Here is a 19,610-nt window from a genome sequence, read left to right as displayed (position 1 = left end):
GGGGGGAAAGGGGGGGGGGGGGGGGGGGGGGGGGGGGAAGGGGGGGGAGGGGCGCGGAGGAGGGCACCTGTTGGGATGAGCCCTGGGTGTTGTATGGAAACCAGTTGGACAATAAATTTCATATTTAACAAATAATAATAATAGAAAGAAAAAAAGAGACAGAAAAAGAATTTTTTAAAAAGGGGCAAAATAAGATTTAGCCTATCGGTATTAAAATTGAGTGTAGGGCTTTTGGGGGTGGGGTGGGGTGGGGCGGGGATGTATATAGAACCAGAAATTTCCATATGACAAGCACATTAACATCTGAAGGGTGCCCCTCCCCGTTGTAAGAACACTGCCCCTGTGCCAAACAGCATCATGATCAGTTTTTAAGCTGACATACCTATGTATTTTACATGTAAAATTTATGTATACATATTCCCCTTCCTCTCTTCTCCTCTCCGCCCCACCTCCCTACTCCCTAGACGAGGTTCTGCTGACACAAGAAACGAGTAAATTTCTAAATTTCTGACAACTGCTTATTTTTAGAAGAGACTATTGCTGTCGGTCAAATTAACGCTGAAGCTATAAACAAACCTTTAGAGCTTTGCCTGTTCTGGAAAATAACAGGATGTCTCCCTCCACCCTCCAGCATGAGAAGGAGCCCGTAATTAGCTCACTGTCCATGAATAGGCACAAAGCAGGCCGTACAGGAATGCCCACTCCCTTTCAACTTTTCCACGGGAGATCTCGGGGCGGATGTTAATTAATTAAGTGAGTAACTTCCACCTTCTCCTGGGAACACCCTTGTGCACAACTTCTCCTTCCACAAGGGACAGCGAGGAAGAGGATCAAATACCTTCCCGGCCAAGGACTCACAGAGAGTGTCCTCCGAGAAGAGGAAAACGCAGGAGGATGCACTTCCCTCCTCCTGTGGCTTCCCTCCTGGCTCTGGCAGCCCTGAGCCGAGCCACTCTGCTACACCCAGCACACCAAACTATTTATAGCCGCACAATCATTATAAATAAAGCTGTTTATAACACCGAACCCCGGCCCTGCATTTACTTAAAACTGTAGACTGGCGGCTATAAATAACTCTGTTACACGTTCAAGTGTGACTACTGACTGAGACTTCCTCAAATTGTGACAAATGATGACAAGTTTGTTTGACAAACATCCTACTGACATTCATCTGATTTTGAATTAAGTGGTGCTGCTTTTTTAATTTGGTCCCTGAGGCCCAGGATCTCGAGAACTTTCTTTACTCTTTCCCTCTCTCGCCTCCTGCCCCCTGAAATCTCTGTCCTGTGTATAGCTGTTTCTCTGTCCACCCCCTGCCCCTGCCCCGCCCGCCCCAATCACTGGGAAGGATTTGGGGCCATTTAAGGGGAAGTTTATTAAACCCACCGTTTCTCTCATGGGGCAGTTCTGCTGTGGGGGCTTTGCGAAGGTCCGGGGAGTTTTGTTAATGACACAACAGCAATAGAGAGAGGGAGGGAAATGTGGGCCAGCCCCCGGTGCTGGGTAAAGTTGGAAAGAGGATCACAAGGGAAAGGCAGAACTGGACACAGGGATTTACCTCCCAAGGCACCTGTTCTGAGAGATCTTGACTGATCCTTCTTTGGGTCCCCCTGCTGGGGTTCTCGCTTTAGGTAAGCTGATATTAACAAATGTCGGGAGTTACATGGGACCTCGGAACTCTAATGGACGTTTGGGATGTACCTCACCCTTGTACAGGTAGAAGAGTTGAGCCAGAGCCCCCCACAACTCCCTACAACTCCTTAAAGCACAGCTAGACTAGAACTCGACAATCTGGGCTCCAGGCACAGGGGGACGGGGGCGGGCTTCTCTGGCCATCTTGAAATGGATTAATGCGTGTGAAGTGTGTAGAACTATTCTGGGCGCCTGGCACGCTCCCTGAGTGCTAGCTATTTATTATGGGAGTGGTGATTATCATCCAGTGCTCGTCTGTCTGAATTCCCTCTTTTGAAAGGCACTCTTATACCGCTCCCCTCCTCCCATGGGCTGTGTCTTCTCTGTCTGATTTAACTCTTAATTATAACATTCACACCATCTCCCCTCCCACCCCCACTTTTTCCCATCTATCTTAAATAGAGCTTGTAGAGCAATGCCTCTTCCCTCTTTCCAGAACACACACCCTCAGATAGTTTCTCATCCGCTTTGGCGAGGATGCCCTCCTTTTGCACTACAAAACCCTCATCACCCTCATCTTTTAAGACTCCTCCTTGCCAATGCCCGAGGAAGCCTGGGCTGACAGTCGTGCAGCCGTGACCCTCTTTCCTTGGAGCCCCTGTTACCTTTCTGTGTGTGTCTCCTTCAGCACCGACCTGTCTTAATCCTGCGTTAAGGTTACTGTGAACGTGCTTATGTTTAATCTTCTCTAGTGGTAAGGTGAACCATTTAAAGAGTCTGCTTACTAAAAGCACAAGCAAAAACAAAAACAAAAAGGCTTTGCCAGTGATACATGGCAGTATTAACCAGTGAATAGCTGCTAAGATGTATAAATAAGTAGCCAACCGGGAGCAGCTGGGTAGCTCAGTCAGTTGAGGATCCGAGCTCCGGGTTCGTGAGTTCAAGCCCCACATCGGGCTCCCTGCTGTCATCACACAGCCTGCTTCAGATCCTCTGTCCCCTTCTCTCTCTCTGCCCCTCCCCTGGTTGTGCTCTCCCAAAAATAAATACAAAACACTAGGAAAACAAATAACAAACCTACAATGGAGCCATGTGGCTTGTAGGAACCCAGCCTTCTGTAGTTCCAGGAAGGCTGCATGAGGAATGTCCACCCGGCAAACGCGTGCATCCTTGGTGCTGACAATGGAGGCAGATACTAGAAAGATCTAGAGACGAAAGAGGTTGGATAACTGACCAACCCGGGCAGTTAAACAGGCTGGAGGACAAAGGGGCAATATTTCATCAACCCATCAGTCAGCAGGCCCTCAAACATTTATTTAGAGCCCGTGAGTTTCATGACACAGAACTACCCTTAAAGAATAGAGGTTTTCCCTGCCTCTGGGAATGAACAATCAGCTCCACTCTCCATGTTTATTTCCCGTACCTTTCAGCTTTCATAACCCCGAGACCCTTGCAGTTCCAGATCTCTCGTTGACCCCCCCCCATTCTTATGTTTATGACGAGAGAACTGGCCAAGCTTTGTCCAGCCTCCCAGTGGGATCCCCATCCACGTGTGCTCCAGGGCCGACACATCAGGCTGCCAGGACCCGAAGCCATTTGAGACCCGCCCCCCTCTCCTTGACACTCCGAGGACTCACGGCAGAACTCACCCATCAGAACCAACCCGCCCCCGGAGGAGAAGCAGATGAGAAAACTTCAGCTGACCAGCTGACCGCTAAAGAGGAAACGCACAAATCGAACATTCCTGCCAGAGCCCTTTCTTCCTCAAAAGCAACACAAACAGGAGAGGGGCTTCGCGTCCCTTTGTGCTACTCTGTATTAACACAGTCACACTTTGCTCTGCAGATGTCACTTCCAATAAACACCAGGGCTGTCCCAGGCCTGGACTCTAATTGAAGGGATTGTTACTGTTGGTGAATGGCTGGGGAATTAATTAATGCAAAGCCAACCACTTCATAAATGGCTGCTTTGTGAGCGGTCTCAGAGTCCTGGGGACCTCGGTTCCTGTGGTCAGCGCAGCCCCAGGACTCCGTGTCAGCAAACGATATTTATTATCGCCATCAGCCCTTTTCTAAAACCAGAGGAACGAGGCCTCACCTGGAGCCTGGTGGACACAGCCAGCCAGCCTCCAATTTCTCTGGAGCTGAGCACGAAGCATGGAACCCCACCACTCCCCCCTGCAAATGTTCTAGATTTTTCGCACGCCACCTTACTTTTTGAAGAAAGGCTTCGCTTGCAAGTTAAAGACGGGAATAGGAGTGCAAACAGATAAAAGGTCTTATCTCCAGCCACCTCATTCCTAATCTGGTGACTGGAGCTCTACGGAGGCACGAGAACATACGTGTGCACACTCACGCCCTCACGCTTAAGAACGCCGCACACACAGGCAGGGTGTTTCTGGTCAGAATTACTCAGTCGTCACCTAATTTAAAAGTCGGTTCCGGTTTGAATGAACTCTTTGGGTAAGCTCCTTCCCAGGAATATAGAGTGAAAAAGGAAAGGAGGTTGTGCATGAACACGCCAAGCCCTCAGCCTCACACACACGTACCTCACTGAATACACACAGGTGGGTGCTTTTTTCTTCTCCCAGGTTCTGTCCCCACGTTCAGACCCCACTTGTTTTTGCTGTGGTGGCTTAGCAGTGTCCTCAGGCCAAAGTGCCACAGTCTTGAAATCTCCCTTTAAGTTAAAAAAAAAAAAAAAAAAGCACCATGATGATAACAGTGGTGGGATTGAGGACACGTTTGCTTTTTTTTTTTCTTTATACTTTGTTGCAGTATCTGAATAGTCTACACTGAGGGTGTATGTTTTGTATTGGAGAAGAAAAAAAAAAGCACGGTGTAAAAAAAAAAAAAAGAAAGAAAAGAAACTTATTTTTGTTTTATAACATCCTTCAAGATCCCGAGGTTTGCTCTGGCGGCTTTATCTGATTTCTGCGGAAGGGACTTTCTGGTCTCGAAAATTAGCCTGGGTCATAAAACAAGGAGACTATGACATTCCCTGAAATTGGATCTTAAACCACTGATTTCTGTCTAAACGTAGTGAAAAAGCTCTAAGTAAAGGAAAATTTATCTTTGGAAACTCCATCCTTCCCTTTCCAAGCTCTTGTCCCATGCCCCCACCCCCACCCTTTGTAGCTCCCATCACTTTCCCTGATTTGCTTTGTTTTTTCCCTTTTCCAAGTCTTAAAACACACTTCAAGGATAGGGCCTGGTGTCAGTCATTTACACCTTAGTATGAATTAGAATAATCAGGATTTATTTAGCTACATTATAAGTGTATATGTGCATTTTAATTCTAACTCCAACTGTATAATGAAAGGTGTGGGCTAATGAATGAAAGAGGTCATTATCTCTCTGCATTTCTGAAATTAGACACCTAGGTTTTCAGCTCTTCTGTTTGGAGGAAAGGCAGGCCCCGGGACCAGTCACATAGCTGACTGCAGTAAATGTTTCTACTTTATCTATAGAATCCCACGTTTAATGTCTCTGTCCCTTTAGAAACAGCATACACCCCAAAGAGCTTGCTAAATGTAGGAATGGTTGACATAATGTGCAGCCCGCAAAAATCCTCAGAGGCCCAGGGATTTTCAAAAACTTTATTCTATATTATTACTTGGAAATTTTTATTTGCTACCCATGTATATTGAGTATACACATTGAATATCAGATAAATAAACATGAGTAATGATTTTGAGTGCTGGATTTTGGAAACAGATGAGGAAACCGTATCCCTGAGAATTTAAATAACTGCCAAAGGTCATTCACTGGTCAAGGTTGGGCTTGGCCGAGAGAAAGGGGTTTCTGGTTCCTAGCCCGGGCTCGTGTTTCAACACATCATCTCCCAAACCACCTAATTCAAGTCCCAGACAAATCCGACTGCTTCGTGCTGACGGGAAGCTTCAGACTGACCCTCCTAATTCTCTCTCCCTTTTTGGAGTAGAATTCTTGGCAAGTTGGCTAAGAAATGAGGTTTGAGTGAGCAAACACCACGTTTCTGACCCTTCTAAGCTTTCCCTCCTCTTTAGACTGTGCTCTACAGATAAAAAGGGCAATGCAGAAGGAAGAAATACTTCGAAAGAAATAATCGCTGGTCTTTCCTCCTATTTCCATCATTCTGGTCCATATCACAGTATGGTTGATCCCTGGTTCTCCACACACTGCCTGCAACCTAGAGAGAACGGCAGGGCCACTGAGAAGCTTCCCCAGGGTCCACCCCTTAGGCAGAATTTCTCAGCGGAAACCCACTTCCCAGCTAAAGGGTGAATTCGTGACGGCCTCGTATTACTCACAGGTGGATAATCAACAGTTGACTCTGGACCCATGGTTACATCTGGGGTCACCTTCCACCAGGCCCCACTGGGATAGCATCTAGACCCCCCGGTCATCGTGTACCCTGTATATTTGCCACACGACCCTGTCTGCTGTCACCTAAAACCAAAATAAGGCCTTGACCTTGACTCGCCAAGGTGCTGCCTAATGAAGTTCAGCACCTGCCCTTTATAGATTTGTTCATTTATCCAGCTAAAATATGGTTAGTGGTTACTGTATCCCAGGCACCGGGCCAGGCTCTTGCTATATAAAGAAACCAGACACACACCTCTTGCTCTTGACAAGCTGATGTGAGAATCAGAAAGAAAGGGACAAATGACAGAGAGCCAAGTTCATTTATACCCAAATCGACAAACGCCTCTTTACTCTTCAGGACTCGGATCAGACATCGCCCTCTTCAAAAGGCTTCCTGTTCATCTGCAGACAGTGCCTTGCTTCCTCTCCTGTGCCCTGATAATAGGTGGATTGTTCCTCGACTACAAAATTTTTCACACGGTTAAAGTTATTTCTATGTGCGTCTGCTTGATTTTTTTTAGACTGTGTGTGAAAAGGCGGGAGGACGGAGAGAGGAAAGGCAGACGTTGTTATTTCACACCTCCAAACACCCACAGTACCTGGGGCTTTCCAGATGGATGGTTGGATGGATGGATGGATGGATGGATGAATGAATGAATTTTCAAGCTCTCTTGTCCTCTGCGTAGATGTCCTTGACCCAAATGTCACCCCAGTCCAAACAAGAAATCAATTTCCGCGTGGCCCCTTTAATATGTAGAGCGTGGTTATTTTCAGTTCATGGCTCAAACTTACAGGATTTGGAGAAGTGAGAACCTCATCTCGCTCAGCCGAGAGCTCTATTTTGTTGCCTTTGTTTACGTTTCTCCAGGAGCATCATTAGAGTGTGTGCGAGCATGTGTGAGTGTGGGTGTGCACCAGTCTGCACGTGATTGGGTGGCGTCCTCCATAACAGGTGTCCCTCCAGTAGGTCTCAGTGGTGATGGAGGGCATGGAGGGGTGTGCCAGGAAGATGGGGCGACTCAGCCTGCCAAAACCAATCACGTTAAATCTTAGCGCTCATTCAGGGCCTGTCACAGGAGGAGAAATCTGATGAACACCCGAATGTCAGGGTGGTTATAGCGTCTGTTAAATGGCTTGTTAATGTGATTGTTGAGAATTTTACACAGAAATGACACCGGTTCCAATCAAAGCAAGGCGGGCCTGGCTCCCAGCCAGCCTCTACCAAGCCCTGCTCCTGCTTCAGGCCAGGTGGCTGGGGGTTCTGCTGCTACCTGGCCTGGCCTCCTGCCACCATTTGGGCTTTCTCTCTGTCTTGTGATCTGTTTCTTGTAAGAGGACGCTGGCAATCCGCCCCCGAACCCCACCCCACCCCCCACCAAAAAAGGATGCCCTACTGTCATGATTTTTACCTGTTCTTACAAGTGGAACAAAGATCTCTTACACCACACAGCGGGAGAGCTTGGGGACCTATCGGGACCTATCGGACCACGTTTCGCGTTGATTTGGGTGCTTCACTAAGAAAACCCTTCCACGGGCTGAATCTGTTTCCTTCAGTATCCAGGCAGAGATCATAGAATCTCAGGGGTCATAGGCCCTGAAGGTGACCCAGCCAACTTGAGGTTTCTCCTGCAGAGTGAGTGAGCTCAGCATGGCGGGCAGGAGCAATCGCCCAGATACCCTGGTGGTCAGCCCAGCTTCCCCCCTCCGCCCCCCCACCCCGCCCCAGTTCCCACACTACCCACAATTCAGATGCCTTCACAGCTGCCTTCAGTAGCAGGAAACACAGGCTGCTCTCTTGGACCCGAGGACATCTCTGGTCCCGAGGACATCTCTGACCTTTCCCTGCCATGTGCCGCAGGGAAAGACGCTTGGTTCTCCAAAGTGCCACGCGGGCCCCCCCCCCCCCCCCCCCCCCCCCCCGCCGCCTGTAAGGATCGAGTCCCCGTGAGGCAGGGTGACCCCCGGCTGGGCAGCCCACGACACTCCTGGGAACAGATGAGCCCAAGCGGCTTGCTACCATTACTTACTTGGGAGGACCAAACCTTCCCACCCGGGGTCCCCTTCCTTCAACCCTGGCTAGTGGCAAAAGATGGTTTCTCGAAGGCCTGGCTTAGCCCGTACCACGTTCTGTTTTGCACTGAGGCACTCCTGTCCCCTCGTGTGTAAAGCCTTGAAGTGTTTTTCTGGCCAATTTAAGCGCATACCAGAGGGCACGCTCGGGGTCTCAATTATGCGATTGTCGTAAAAGACAAGCCCCAGCTATTCCAATCCTTTAGCCTAGGTTGAAACTCCCTTCAGTTCCTCAAGACCCGTGGAAATGAAGAGCCGCCCTCCCAATGTCTCTTGACAATTCAGTTCCTGGTCCCCGGGCTCCACCAACAGGAATCCTTCCACTATCCTCCCCTGTGTCTCTTCTTTGCAGTGCTCTGAACGGAGCTCGGTGCGTAGGATTGAATGGCTTTTCTTGAAGGCAGGTTACCCTCTGTATTAATTTCCTGGAGCTGCCGTGACAAATTACCATCAACTTGGGCACTTAAAACAACAGGAATGTTCTCTCTCACGCTTCCAGAAGCCAGAAATACAAAATCACGTTATTGGTGGGGCCATGCTCCCTCTAAAGACTTTCGGGGAGAATGCTTTCTTGTCTCTTCCGGTTTCTGGTGGTTCCAGGCGTTCCGTGGCTCGTGGATGAATGGTCCCAATCTCTCCCTCTCTCTTCACACGGCCACCTCCTCTTGTGTCTTTAAGGACCCTTGTCATGGGGTTTAGGGCCCCCCCTAAACCGGGGATAATCTGGGGTGATCTTATCTTGAAATCTTTAACTTAATCACATCTTAAAGGATTTTTTTTTTTTTTTCTTCCCAGAACATTCACAGGTTCTCTGGGTTAGGATGTGGGTATCACTCTTTAGAGAACACCGTTCAACCCGCGACACCCTCTTGTAGCAACGGGAGGCTCAAATGCCACTCCCCTACACCAGAGTTGAAACGCTGTACTTTGGAGTTACTAACGATTCGCCCATTACTGGAGGCTGGATATTAGTCTGGCCTCAGACATACGAGATAAATAAGGCATGCTTCCTGCCCTCGAGGAGTTCTTAATCTGATAAGTCAGACAGAAAGCAAATAGGTCATTACAGCACAACTTGAACAACGATAACAGCAACAACAACATTGGAAAGTGCCATCGCTCGAGAATTCCATGGCCCATTTCCCTAATAATTCCATATTCCAAGCAGTGCTGCTGGTTTCTTGTGCATGTGCCGCTGAAATCCGCTTACCCGTAAAAATGAGAACTGAAGGAAAAAGGCAGGTGTCACGGGGGACAAGGGAGATTTCTTCCCTGAGGAGCTTCCTTTCGGCCGCGGATATGTCTGTCTAGATAGTAAAAGGAAGGGCAGACAGTTGGCAAAAACAGTGCACTAGGGGCATGATGTTTCTGATGTCTGAGCAGAGAGCATCTCAGAGTCAGAAACGGCTCACACACGGACAGGAGTGATGGCTCCCTGAAAAGCTTTCTGCATATTTGTGCACAAATCGACACCTTGGATAGACGCCAAGGAGCGAGCTTGTTCTTTCCCTGTTGAATTGTTTAAGCATTTCAATACTTGAGTTATGAGAGGCCATATCTGAGCTCCCATGTGAAACCCCGTCCGTTCAGCAACCCCGTCAGGAGATGGCCTGGCCCACAGGCAGAGAAATAAGGAAGCAAAGAATCTGAAAACCCCCTCCTAAATTCCTAAGGGGCAGGGGAGGAGGGTGGGGTGGGTGGAACATTATTCAAGATGGTAAGGACACCAGGTGGAGAGAAATCAAAAGCATACCTTGTCAACTGGTTCTAGAAGGTTCCTTTCTCACAACAGAGATGTCTTTCTCTACCAAAGCCTTCCACAATTTAGGAGGCAAACTCCGGAGAATACTTACCCTTGAGAGCTGATACATACAGACATAAAAAAAAAAAAAAAGACAGGCAGATAGTCAAACTACAAATTGGCTAGAATATCGTGATTCAGAAATAATCTCTCGCTAGAGTGATTCCTTTGCTCTGTACTTTTTAACATGTACATGAGGAGCATCTTATAGTAAAATGACTTTTCTGATTTTTTCATAGTTGAGACTCCGTGAGTAAGACATAGATAATCATCCTAAACCAACCCTTATCTTCAGGGCTCTGCCGTTATCTTTGAAAACTAAATTATGTCCCGGAACATTTCTAAGAAAATTGGCAGAGATCCACCAGCTGTCCAAAGAAAGTTGGAAGTAAAACTGCAAAACGTTCTCAGAAGCCATGCTTTGGTGACTCTGCCCAGTAAAGAACTTTTCTGCCCCCAGATAAGTGGCCACTTAGATAACACCGTGTTGCGATTCCAACCTTTGCTCCTAAAAAATGACACATGTTAAGTCCCGAGTGTAATGTTTTGACCAATAAAAACGATACTATGCATAATTGTAATTATATCCTCAGAACTACAAAGAATACCTCCATACACCCGTTCACATGGCTGAGAAATATTATGAAGTTGGGGTCAGCCTGGCTAATGCCCAGATTCTCCCAGGGTACACTGTAACCACAAGAGGACAATTTAAGCTGACTTTATCTAGTTCTTAAAGATCAGGGTGACCCCAGATGGACGCTGAGTTCCATTATGCCAGGGGGTTCACCACAAAGATCCGTTCCAACCCATTTCTCGTTCCTAGTTCAGTCTACCAGAAAAAGCAAGAAACGCCATCCTTCAAAAATCAGAGAGAAATGCAGGTGCTGAATTTTGTCTACAGACCTCATTCAAGAAAGTGCCAATGCACCGTTCATCAGCCCAGCATGGCCATCCTACGGGCGCCTGCCGCCCCAGACTGTGTCCGTCGTGTCCCCCCACCTCCCACTTCTGCCCCAGCTTCGCCAATGCGTCTGCTCTCTTGGACTGCCCTGAGCAAAATGTAGGCACAGTAAGACCAAAATGCAAGACGGCCTAGGGGTCCATCCAATTTCACGTTATGTAGCAGGTTAAAGGGAGGCTTCCTTAAAGATATGTCCATGCCCTGGACGCTGTGAATGTGACCTTATTTGGAGAAAGGGTCTTTGCAGACATGACTAAGCTACGAATCCGGAGACGAGACCATGCTGGATTATCCAAGCGAGCCCTAAAACCAACGGCAAGGGTCCTTACAAGAGACACAAAGAGGAGACACCCATGAAGAAGAGCCACGGGAAGATGGGAGTAGAAATGAGAATGACACAGCCCGAAGAATGCCTGGAGGCACAGAAGCCGCAAGGTGCAAGGAAGGATTTCCCCTAGAACCTTCCAAAGGAGCACCAGGCCCTACCGACAAGTTGATCTTGGACTTTGACCTCCAGAGAGGATCCATTTCACCCAAGTGGGTGGTAATTTGTTGCAGAAGCTCTAGGAAACTCATACCCCTTGCTTCATTTTCAAGGACAAACTACATTCTCACCTTCCAGAAGGCCACATCAAGCTATCACCAAGCTCATAGGTTTGATGTGAAACCTCGCTTTCTTTCATCATGTAATTGGTCATATCCCTCAAACTAATCAGTCAGGAAATACACTCAACATCTACTAATTTGAAAGCAAGAACAAGATGAGCTAGAAAATAATGCTGGACACATGCTTAAGGTTTTCACTACAATTCAGGATAAACGCTCATGTGCTCAATGCAACTGAGGAGGTCTGTCCTCAACAATCGAACCCCTTTTTCTGAAATTCACGCCCCACACTCTCAGAGTTGTGGCCAAGACCTGTTGGAATCGCATGACTCCTCTGCACCTCCTGTTAGACCAGTTGTAATTGATGGGAGCAGGGCCAGACCTTGACCCAAGCTGGACCAATCCCGCTGTCTCTCCGGGGGATTTTAAGTTGCAGTGAAGGTAGCTGGGCAGACCGAGCTGGCTGGGCACAGAGGAGAAGGACACTCAGCAGCCATCAGGAGGCCATCTTCCTGCATTTTTACAACCACAGGTCAATCTGGCCGGAGAAGAAGGTGACAAGTACCAAAGAAAAACAGAGATCAGAGACACAGAGAGGGTCCTCTCTGGGTTCCTCCCGGCTCCTCAAGCCCTCACTGTAGTCTCTCAAGGGGCTCTGCAGCCCTTGGATTCTGCATAACATTCAAATATCATCCTCACACCTTCTTTTTAGCTTCTACCGGTTCAAGCTGATTTCTGTTGTGAACAACCAGGAGAAACTTGTTTGACACCCTAATGAGCTCCAAGAAAGAAAATGAATGGGTCAAGATTTACTTTTCACAACAGACACACGTAGAGGTAGACCGATCTATCTGTCCGTCTACCGGCAGATATCTGCCTTGCTTTATCAACATACAATACATGCGACATTCCTCGGCCAAACACAAAGTACTTCCGGATGTAAAAATGGAAGGAATCCTCAAGCTTAGCGTCCTCACTTTAAAGCAACTGTTCATTTTATTCCACCCCTTCCTTCTTGAATTGGAATTCCCCTTGGAGTCCTTATGACCCAGTTAAGAAGATAAAATACACACTGTGACCCGGTGCTAGGATGTCACCTCGGCACAATTCCTGGTGGTTTGCAACCTCCATTCATCGAAAACTTCCCCGCGCCCCAACCCCTCACCCATTTTACACTGACACCTCTCAGCCAGCTTTTGCGGGCCCACTCGAGATCTTCATCAATCAGCTGAGAAGTGAGCATTTTGAGCTCTTGCACGGTGACGCCGTCAGCCAAGAGCTGAGTTCTGTCACCATCGCCGTTTTTACCTGCACAGCAATGCTTCCGCAATTATTTGAAAGTCTTTATTACATTTTGCCCCTACGGCTTTATAAAAATAAGTGGGGAAATGGAAAAATGAAAGCACTTCCGTGTAATTCTCACGAACTTAACGCGGCCAAGACAAAGGTGGAAAGAGGGCAGCCCAGTTGTGGGTAAATACGCGCCCGATTGAAATTGGTGCAGGAGAACAGCGAAACGAAGGAACCGTTAGGAGCCGCTGCAAATGTACCTTCAAAGAGTGGATCCGAAAGCAGAGGTACGACTAGAGATTTGATCATGCTTGCAGCCTTTGGGGACTGGGATGCCCTCCTCTTCTGTCGTTCTGTTCTCACACGTCGCTGTGAGTCGGGAGTTGTGGGGAAGGCATTGCCCACGGGAGTGGTAAACCTTCTGTAGACCAGCGATGGGGATCAGAGGGGCTCAAATCTGACTTCCCCTCCTACCTCTTTCCTCTGCTCCGTGGTGAGGTAAGGAAGGCACCAACAGACTAACTGGTTCTGCCCCCTTTTTAGTTCATTTATTATGCCCAGCGTAATGCCTGTGAGATAGTTCACAACTGGAATCTCGGATCAGCCCAGTGGTTCCCAACCAGGGACATTTTTGCCCTCCAGAAAACATCCGGCCACATGCAAAGATACTTTGATGGTCGCGACTTGGACCAGGGAGGGGTGCCACTGGCAGGTCGTGGGTAGATCTCAGGGATACTGCTAAGCATCCTACACGGGACGGCCCCCTGCCACAAATTTTCAAATAGCGCTCCCAAGTTGGGACAACCACTAGCTCCTAAACTCTGATCTTAATTTAAGGAATTCTCCTTCCATTTTAAAATTCTCTGAATCCAGTTAACTAATCTCTCTCTGGACAATGAGTTGTCCTCTTTAATTTCCATGGGATAAGACAGAGGTGGGGTCGAGAAGGAATGAAAGAGCTGTCCTTTATGGCACACTCACTCCGAGCTGACCAAACACTGTTCTAGGAGCCTTGCACATATGACCACATTTAACAGCCCTGTACGGTAGGTCCATTATGATCCTCTCAGACGACAGATTCGGGGTTAAGAACGTTGAGTGAGGTGTTCAAAGTGACAGAGGTCTTGGGACGCCTGGGTGGCTCAGCAGGTTAAGCGTCTGGCTCTTGATTTTGGCTCAGGTCACGATCTCACGGTTCGTGGGTTCGAGCCCCACGCTGGGCTCTGTGCTGACAGCTCAGAGCCTGGAGCCCGCTGCGGATTCTGTGTCCCCCTCTTTCTCTGCCCCTCCCCTGCTTGAGCTCTGTGTCTGTCACTCTCTCAAAAATAAATAAACATTTTTAAAAAATAAAACACACACACATGCACACACACACACACACACACACACACACACACACACAAAGCGACAGAGGTCTTTTTTCTCCCCCCAAAGTGACAGAGGTCTTAAGTCCCAAGCCAGGGCTGGAAGGAGGGAGTCTGACTCAAAAGACAAGGGAACAGACTTGGAGAACGCTCAAGAAGCCAGAAACACAGATAAATTTCCAGCCCAGCACGTAAGGGAGGACTGAGGAGGGGAGCCAGGTGGAGATACGCTCGGGGAGACCCCGTGGGTCCGGAATAAGTCCACACGTGCCCTCACACGGTGGCTGTCTCGGGGCTTCTGCAAAAGAGGCATCTCTCCCCTGTTCAGGCTCATCACGTCCTGTTAACCCAGAACTTGTTTTGCGTGAAAGCTGCAGAACTGTGAAAAGGATCGGAAAGCACGGACATGTTTAAATACGCCAGAGCAATCTGCTGACCAGCGAGGTTCATTTCTTAAAATCCTTGTGTGGGGTGAAGCCCACGTGAGCTTATGTCACGAGCTGGTTTCCGGAGAGGCCCTGTTTTCAAGATCGGGCTGCTGTCTGTCTTCTTTACGGAGCTGACAGAGGACATTCCGGAGAATCCATTATGCCCCAAACGTCTGTATTATAGAAAATCAACAATAAAGAGCAACAGCTCCAAATGCAGTTAGTACTCTGAAAGGCTTTTATCTGTCAATAGATTAAACCGTTATTTTTATCTAAGGAGGAGATTGGAGGAAGTGTAAACCGCTTTAAGGACAGCAGAAACTGACCTGCTCTTTTCTGCTGAGTTATTTTTGCACAGCGGGGAGGGAAAAGGGTGGATGTATGTTTTGTTTTAATCGACGTTTTGAAAGAAAAAAAAAAATCCTTAAGGAACTACCCTATCCCAAATCAGAGTACTTGGGCAGATTTTTTCCCCCCTCTATTATTTCCCCCACCGGCAGGCAGGCTCTTGAATGAAACACAATGCTATGGGGTTTGCCTCTAATGAAGAACAGGGCTCCCTCTACGCCTTCCTGTTTAAAAGCCCCAGAGTGTCACCGGCATACCCAGAAGTGACCAGAGCTAAATCTGTCACCGACACCATCGTGAGGATAGTAATGACAACAATAATAAATTGCTAACGTATATCAAGCAATACTACGGCTAGGTATTTTCCGTTCGTTATTTTAGTCCTCGTATCTCTATGAGCTTGGTATTGTCATGATCTGGCTTTCTTTAATCAACGTTTTATGACAGCGTAACGTGTATACCGGCAAATGGCACAAATTCTAAGCACGGAACTCAGCGCATTCCGCAAACTGAACGCACCGCCAGGCCGCACGAGAGCGCATCTCCGGCCCTCTCCTGTCTCCTAGTCATACCCCCTGAAGGTAACCGCTGTCCCGACATCCCAGAACATGGAGCGGGTTCATCAAGCTTGGAACCTCGCGTAAGTGGCGGAAAGTGGGCATTACACAATAGGTACCTTTGCGCATCTGGCTTCGCTAACGTTACGTTGTGGCCTCGACATTACGTTGTGAGATTCATCTATATCCTTATGTGCAGTTTTAGTATGTAATTGCACCGTGCGTTGTGTGGGGTTATAGTGTGTAAGTGTATTGTGTTTTGTGCAGAGCTGTGTATTGTGCATAGTGTGGCTCATCCTCCCAGCTGCAAAATATTCCCTTGTGTGACTACGCCACAATTAATGTTTCCATTTTCCTGTTGATGGGTTTCATACACGTTTTAACTTTGAGGTTAAAGTTCTAGGCCACGGTTGAAGGTTAAGAACACCGAGACTCAGAAGGTAAAAAAAAAAAAAAAAAAAAAAAAAAACGCGCCCAGGTTCACGAAGCTGGGAAACGGTGGGTCCGGGATTACAACTGAAGTTGGCCTACCTCCAAAGCCCACGCTGTTCAGCACCAAACTGTATTGCCTTTCAGAAAAGCCACGTTTGCAGGAACCCCTCCCTGATGGGCGGCAAGGTCTTTTGTATAAATAATTTGGGAGGCCCAGGGGAAGAGGCCGTTTGAGTACCGTGACATAAACCCAGATCTGCCCACCTCTGCAGAGCTCACTGCCTTTAGAAGTGTCCCCGTGGCTTTGGGACCCGTCTCCACTTCCATTACTTTGACTGACGATTCAATAGCGCCCCCACCCCACCCCCGCCCCGCCCCAGAACCTCACGCACTGCGGGACTTGACTGAGTAGCACAGACTGGAAACACATCATTGCACCTGAGACCAAGAGACGATGTGGAGCGTATGACACGGGCTTAGAGAAGCAGCCGCAGAAAAGGCGGAGGCTTCAACAGCTATGCAAGCAGAAGCGGGTTTGGGCACGTCAGATTTGGTGCGTGCACGCAGTTTGTACGTGCGTCTCTAACTCACGGGTTGGCTCTCTCTCCTCCCTCTCTGCTATGCTCCTGCAGACAATTGATTGTGCTGCTTTCCAGAACGCTTGCTCGCGTCTTAATTGCTTGCCCTCTTCAAATGAAGAGAAACCCAATAAAGAGGTTTTATTTAGCCCCGTAAAGAGGGAGCGTCGATGTTAGGCAACCTTTTGGGGCCCGAGCTTTGGATCCTTCTCAGCCCTCATCTTCCTAAGTGACTATGGCTAAAGACACACGGAGACTAGCCACCAAAGAACTTACAAGAACCTGGAGGAAGGCCTTCACTTCAGCGCAGCCCTCTTCCGCCGCCTCTCAGCCGAGCTCCCTGGTGATTTTCTGCAGACGGGCACAGATTCGGTCATGCCGCGTATCTACTGGGTTATGTGGCCAGTTCGCAACCAATCGTGCAGCAAATGCACAATTATTATGGGCCAATGAACACTGCTTGTTAAGATGATAGAATCCCCGGATCAGCTGAGCTAAGGCCAGTTGTTCTATTTATGGAAACACCACTGGACTTTCCAAGTACTCTGCCAGGAGAAATCCAACTTGCTTTGCAGGGCCTCGAGAATCCTTCTCTTCTCTCCACTCCCCTGGAGGAAAGAAGAGGCTGCTAGTATTGGCCAACTCTACTCATTCACTATGGCTGCTGCCACAAAACACTAAAGACTGGGTGGCTTGACCAACAGAGATTATTGTCTCACGGTTATGAAGACTGAGAAATCTGAAACCCAGCTGTTGGCGGGTTTGATTCCTTCTGAGGGCTGTGAGGGAAGGATCTGTTCTATGCCCTCTCAATGGCTTGTCAATGGCCATCTTCAATGGCTGTGTGTTTCTCCCTGGGTGCATGTCTCTGGGCCACATTGCCCCTTCTTACATGGACACAGTCGTGTTGGATTAGGGACCACCCTATTGGCCTCACTTGATTACCTCGCTTGATTACCTCTGTGAAGACCCTATCTCCAAAAAAAAGGGCCACATTCTGAGGTATTGGGGGATTAAGACCTCAAACCAGGAATAGCGGGGGGACACAACTCAACCCATAACACTGACGCCCACGAAGATTCCCTTCGTCTCTTCCCAGTGCATAATTAATTCCACTCTCTCCAAAATCTGAGGTCTGCATTCTGTATGCTCTGACCTCAACCCAAGAAACTTATGGAGGAGGTGAGAGTGAGCTTGACATGGCCCCGGCTCCAATTTCCTTGTGGTCTTCTGGGGTCTTATCACCACGAGGAATGACGTTTCAGTTGTCAAGTTCTCCTGAGGTTAAAGGAGTCAGAGGCACCCAGGTAACCTCTGGTTCAGTCTTCCCCTATCCCCTTCCACACGCCTGATGGTCTCACCACTGGACCTCCCTCTTCGGGTCACACAGGCTCACCTTTCCCTCCCTTAACTGATGCTACTCCCGCTCTTTGCTCCTCTTTCTTTGCCCCTAGAGCAATCTTCTAAGATCTCACTCACTCCCTGGTCTGAACAGACAGCATCTTGTGCCAGTTTGTTTCACGTGATTTGATGAAGGAAAATGGTGGGGCATTTTCTCTTTCCATCTGCAATTTCTCAGCCGCTTGCGGTGGCTGTCACTGACATTCCAACTCCGTGTCTCAGTTTTCTGGGGCCACGGATTTCTCTTCCAGGTATCCTGCCTTTGAAGCTGCTGCTAGGCAAGCAGAGACTCAACGGCTTGATCACGTGGATGTTTGACTGCCCCTCTTTTCTGACGGGCTGCAAGAACCCAGGAGATTTCACCCTTGGTTAAATGAGAGGAGAGTCAGTACTTGATTTTTAGTTTCCTGCATGAAAATAGGATTTTTTTTTTTTAAATCTTACTTTGACTCCAGCCCTAGTTTTCACGAGGTCTTTTCCTTCAAATTGACTTTTAATTTCAAGAAGCCGCTTCATAAAAAAACTCCCCCTGTTCCAGGTCTAAGCGGAATCAAATCCTGGAAGGTCGCTCACATGGAGAGAAATGAGGAAGTATGTTGATGGGGATGACTTGGAAGGTGTCTAAAAATACAAGATTTGACCTCATTTCTTTAAAAAAGATGTAACGCTTGGAGATCTCTTCTGTGAGATATGAAGCTGCAAATGCATGGGTAGATAGATGCGTGTCGATTAGAGGACTTCAAAACCACTGGCGACACCTGATTAGTCTTCCCAAGGAATGAGTGCCTGTCTAGGAGAAACTCAGGCATAGAGAGAGAGGGGAAGCCACTCTTTCAAGATGGGAATCCGGTCTTAACAGCACTATTTGCTAATCAATCTGATTACCGATCCCCAATTAACCGATGAAAATAGGTCAGAGAGAGACAGTATGTACAAGTGTCGAGCCCCAGACCAAAGAGATAACTCATCCCATGTTACATGAGGCAAATCTTAATCTGAACGAAAAAGTATAAGGGCAAAGACAGAAATAAAAGATGTATTTCTGGGGCGCCTGGCTGACTCAGTCAGTTCAGCGTCTGACTCTTGATTTCAGCCCAGGTCATGATCTCACAGTTTGTGAGATTAAGCTCTTAGTCGGGCTCTGAGCCGACAGCGCAGGACCTGCTTGGGATTCTCTCTCTCCCACTCTCTCTGCCCCTCCTCTGCTCACTGGCACTCACACACCCATGCAAACTCTCCCTCTCAAAATAAATAAATAAACTTAAAAAAAAAAAAAAAAGATGTATTTCCTAACCCAATTCAATTCAATTCACTAAATAGCCTGATTTTTCATACAAAAATATAAACGCGTCCTGCTCCATTTAGTAGCTATGATGCAAGCAAGCTACGTGTTCCAAGTATTTTGATGCATACCTTTTCCTTCCTTTGTGCAATGAAAATGTATCGAGTACTTATTATGTGCAGGCGATGGAAATAACTTGCAGTCTGATGGGGACACAGGAAAGGTAAAGCAGTTGCAGTAGACTGTGTAGGAGCCTGTAGGCAGATCGGCTGATCCAAAAAAAAGTGCCATCCAAGCTGACTACTATCTAAGATGAGGCCTGATGTTAGCCAGAGGGACTGCAATAACCTGGAAGTTAGACAAAAGCGGTCTGAGCAGAGCATTGACGGGGAAGATGGGAGAAAGTAGTCAAATTGGAAGAATTGCAGGCAGGCGGAAGGGTCTACAGGACTCGGTGACGGCTAGTTCCTGTGTCTTACAGGTCCCGGTACTGAACAGGGAAGAGGAATAC

The sequence above is a fragment of the Panthera uncia genome (genome assembly GCF_023721935.1).
Source record: "Panthera uncia isolate 11264 chromosome B2 unlocalized genomic scaffold, Puncia_PCG_1.0 HiC_scaffold_25, whole genome shotgun sequence".
NCBI classification, from domain to species: domain Eukaryota; kingdom Metazoa; phylum Chordata; class Mammalia; order Carnivora; family Felidae; genus Panthera; species Panthera uncia.
Note: the sequence above shows the minus strand (reverse complement) of the source record.